This window comes from Cervus elaphus, chromosome 2, assembly GCF_910594005.1.
Source record: "Cervus elaphus chromosome 2, mCerEla1.1, whole genome shotgun sequence".
NCBI lineage: Eukaryota > Metazoa > Chordata > Mammalia > Artiodactyla > Cervidae > Cervus > Cervus elaphus.
In genome coordinates, this window is record NC_057816.1 from 10,485,377 (window position 1) to 10,490,081 (window position 4,705).

A 4,705-nucleotide genomic window follows, 5' to 3' on the forward strand; every position below is an offset into this window, starting at 1 on the left:
TTTAGTGTTCGGCTGGATGGCATCACCAATGCAATGGACATGAACTTCGGCAAACTTCGGAAGACGGTGAGGGACAGGGAGGCCTAGCATGCTGCTGTCCATGGGTCTCAAAGAGTCAGACATGACTGGGCAACTGAATAATAACAATAAAAGACTTAAAAAGGCCCATATACAGCTTGTTTTGTACATCCTTTTTTTGGTACACCTTTTCTGTACACCCTTCTGTCGAACACTCTGACCTACAAGTCTTAGCTCCATCAACAGCTTCAAATGTTCATCTCTGCTATGTTCTGCTTGAACTTCGCCTCACTGCAGCACCAGAAAGTGGCATCAGGCAGAAAGCTGAGGAGATAGTGGCATTTTGTACACCTCTTTTTACTTGGGGATCACACTACTGATTGTAAAAAGGCCAAAAACAGTTGGTTCATGTCTTCTGCTCAGTTTTATAATTGCTCATCACTACAAACAAAGCTAGTGGAGGTATTGGAATTCCAGCTGAGCTATTTCAAATCCTAAAAGATGATGCTGTGAAAGTGTTGCACTCAATATGCCAGCAAATCTGGAAAACTCAGCAGTGGCCACAGGACTGGAAAAGGTCAGTTTTCATTCCAATCCCAAAGAAAGGCAATGCCAAAGAGTGTTCAAACTACCACACAATTGCACTCATCTCACACACTAGCAAAGTAATATTTAAAATTCTCCAAGCCAGGCTTCAACAGTATGTGAACCATGAACTTCCAGTTGTTCAAGCTGGATTTAGAAAAGGCAGAGGAACCAGAGATCAAATTGCCAATGTCCAATGGATCATCGAAAAAGCAAGAGCGTTCCAGAAAAACTTCTACTTCTGCTTTATTGACTATGTCAGAGCCTTTGATTGTGTGGATCACAGCAAACTGTGGAAAATTCTTCAACAGACTGGAATACCAGATCACCTGACCTGCCTCCTGAGAAATCTATATGCAGGTCAAGAAGCAACAATTAGAATTAGACATGAAACAACAGACTGGTTCCAAATTGGGAAAGGAGTACATCAAGGCTGCATATTGTCACCCTGTTTATTTAACTTATATGCAGAGTACATCATGAGAAATCCTGGGCTGGATGAAGCACAAGCTGAAATTAAGATTTTTTTTAATTTAGTTCTTTATTTTAAATTATCTTTTAAATAATTAAGAATTTATTGGGGACTTCCCTGGTGGTCCAAGAGTTAAGAATCTGCCTGCCAATGAAGGGGACGCAAGTTTGCTCCCTGCTCCGGGAGGATGCCACATGCTCCGGAGCCACGAAGCCCATGCTCTACAACAGAAGCCGCCACAGTGAGGAGCCTGTGAGCCACAACAAAGACCCAGTGCAGGCAAATGCAAATAAATGACATCAATAAATCTTTTAAAAATGTGAATAATGCATCAAAAGAAAACATGGGCCAGCAAGGGCCACTATACAGTGGTGGCAGAAGGGAGGCCACAGACCTTTCAGGAGCGGCTGATGGTGGCATTGCATGCCCGCTCAGAGCTGCCAGGGAGGTACCACACTGCCAGGGAGTGCCTGGAGTGCGTTCAGTTTACTTTGTTTCAAGCAGTTCAGTTCAGTTCAGTAGTTCAGTCGCTTGGTCGTTTCAGACTCTTTGCGATCCCATGGACTGCGACACGCTAGGTCTCCCTGTCCATCACCAACTTCCAGAGCTTGCTCAAACTCATGTCCATTGAGTTGGTGATGCCATCCAACCATCTCATCCTCTGCCATCCCCTTCTCCTGCTTTCAATCTTGCCCAACGTCAGAATCTTTTCTAATGAGTTAGTTCTTCTCATCAGGTGGCTAAAGTATGGAGTTTCAGCTTCAGCCTCAGTCCTTCCAAGGAATACCCTGTTTCTTTTCTTTTCATTTATTTATATTAATTGGAGGTTAATTACTTTACAATATTGTAGTGGTTTTTGCCATACACTGATATGAATCAGCCATGGACTTACATGTGTTCCCCATCCTGAACCCCCCTCCCACCCCTTCCCCATCCCATCCCTCTGGGTCATCCTAGTTCACCAGCCCTGAGCACTTGTCTCATGCATCAAACCTGGACTGGCGATCTGTTTCACAATTGATAATATACATGTTTCAATGCTATTCTCTCAGATCATCCCACCCTCGCCTTCTCCCACAGGGTCCAAAATTCTGCTCTATACATCTGTGTCTCTTTTTCTGTCTTGCATATAGGGTTATTGTAAAAATATGGAATGCTTCACGAATTTGCGTGTCATCCTTGCACAGGGGCCATGCTAATCTTCTGGGTATTGTTCCAATTTTAGTATATGTGCTGCCAAAGCGAGCGCTGGAATTAAGATTGCCGGGAGAAATATCAATAACCTCAGATACACAGATGACACCACAGTGATGACAGAAAGTGAAGAAGAACTAAAGAGCCTCTTGATGAAAATGAAAGAGGAGAGTGAAAAATTTGGCTTAAAACTCAACATTCAAAAACTAAGATCATGGCATCTGGTTCCATCAGTTCAGTTCAGTCGTTCAGTCGTGTCCGACTTTTTGTGACCCCATGGACTGCAGCACACCAGGCTCGGCCATGGAATGCTCCAGACAAGATCACTGGAGTGGGTTGCCATTTTCTTCTCCAGGGGATCTTCCTGACCCAGAGATTGAATCCAGGTCTCCCGCATTGTGGGCGGACTCTTTACCAACTGAGCCTCCAAGGAAGCCAATACAAATACAAGCAAGTCAAAGCATCAGGTTTCACTATGCAGCCTGAGGGTAATTAAATGTAATGGTGTGAACAGTTAGAGTTTTGCCATCTAAAATGATTCAGCTGTTAATTAGACTTCTTGTGGTGATCATTTTCCAATATACAGAAATTTCAAATCATCATGGTACATGCTGCTGTTATTCAGTCGCTGAGTCATGGCCGACTCTTTGTGACTCCGTGGACTGAAGCACATCAGACTCCTCTGTCCTTCACTGTTTCTTGGAATTGGCTCCAATTCATGTCATTGAGTCAGTGAGGCTATCTAACCATTTCATCCTCTGCTTCTGCCTTCTCCTTTTACCTTCAGTCTTTCCCAGCGTTAGGGGCTTTTCCAATGAGTTGGCTCTTTGCATCAGGTGGCCAAAGCATTGGAGATTCAACGTCAGCATCAGTCCTTCCAATGAATATTCAGGACTAATTTCCTTTAGGATGGACTGGTTGGATCTCCTTATAGTCCAAGGGACTCTCAAGCGTCTTCTCCAACACAACAGTTCAAAAGCATCAATTCTCCGGCGCTCAGCTTTCTTTATAGTCCAATTCTGTACATCACTACTGGAAAAACCATCACTTCATGGCTCCATCACTTCATGGCAAATAGATGGGAAACAATGGAAACAGTGACAGACTTTATTTTGGGGGGGCTCCAAAATCACTGTAGGTGGTGACTGCAGCCATGAAATTAAAAGACGCTTGCTTCTTGGAAGAAAAGCTATGACCAACCTAGAGAGAAAAGCAGAGACATTACTTTGCCAACAAAGGTCCGTCTAGTCAAAGCTATGGTTTTTCCAGTAGTCATGTATGGATGTGAGAGTTGGACTAAAAGAAAGCTGAGCGCTGAAGAATTCACGCTGAAGAATTGATGCCAGCCCCTATATTCCAGCTGTTGAACTGTACTACTGTGCTTTTCAAGGTACTGTACTGTTAAGATTAAAAATGTTTTTTTGTGTGTGTGCTTTTTATATATTATTTGTGTGAAAAGTATTATAAACCCATTATAGTACAGTACTATAGAGTTGATTGTATTTGTTGACTATCTAGGCTAACTTTGTTGGACTTATGACCAAATTGGACTTGAGAATGTGCTCTCAGAATGGAACTCGTTCATATGTACGGGACTTTCTGTAATGATTAAGTGTACACAAGAAAGGAAACTATAAGCAAGGTGAAAAGACAGCCTTCAGAATGGGAGAAAATAATAGCAAACGAAGCAACAGACAAAGAATTAATCTCAAAAATATACAAGCAACTCCTGCAGCTCAATTCCAGAAAAATAAATGACCCAATCAAAAAATAGGCCAAAGAACTAAACAGACATTTCTCCAAAGAAGACATACAGATGGCTAACAAACACATGAAAAGATGCTCAACATCACTCATTAGTAGAGAAATGCAAATCAAAACCACAATGAGGTACCATTACACGCCAGTCAGAATGGCTGCTATCCAAAAGTCTACAAGCAATAAATGATGGAGAGGGCGTGGAGAAAAGTGAACCCTCTTACACTGTTGGTGGGAATGCAAACTAGTACAGCCGCTATGGAGAACAGTGTGGAGATTCCTTAAAAAACTGGAAATATTATTCAGTGTAAAAAAAAAAAAAAAAAAAAACTGGAAATAGAACTGCTATATGACCCAGCAATCCCACTCCTGGGCATACACACCGAGGAAACCAGAACTGAAAGAGACACGTGTACCCCAATGTTCATCGCAGCACTGTTTATAATAGCCAGGACATGGAAGCAACCTAGATGCCCATCAGCAGATGAATGGATAAGGAAGCTCTGGTACATATACATAGTGGAATATTACTCAGCCATTAAAAAGAATACATTTGAATCAGTTCTAATGAAGTGGATGAAACTGGAGCCCATTATACAGAGTGAAGTAAACCAGAAAGAAAAACACCAATACAGTATACTAACACATATATATGGAATTTAGGAAGATGGTAACGAT

General features: G+C 42.1%; 1 non-coding gene across 1 annotated transcript; it reads right to left on the reverse strand.

Moving 5' to 3' along the window:
• Positions 1-2,217: 2,217 nt before the first annotated feature.
• LOC122677637 lies at positions 2,218-2,324 on the reverse strand. Its single transcript, XR_006335869.1, has one exon. It is a non-coding gene; the product is annotated as a U6 spliceosomal RNA (small nuclear RNA).
• Positions 2,325-4,705: the final 2,381 nt, after the last annotated feature.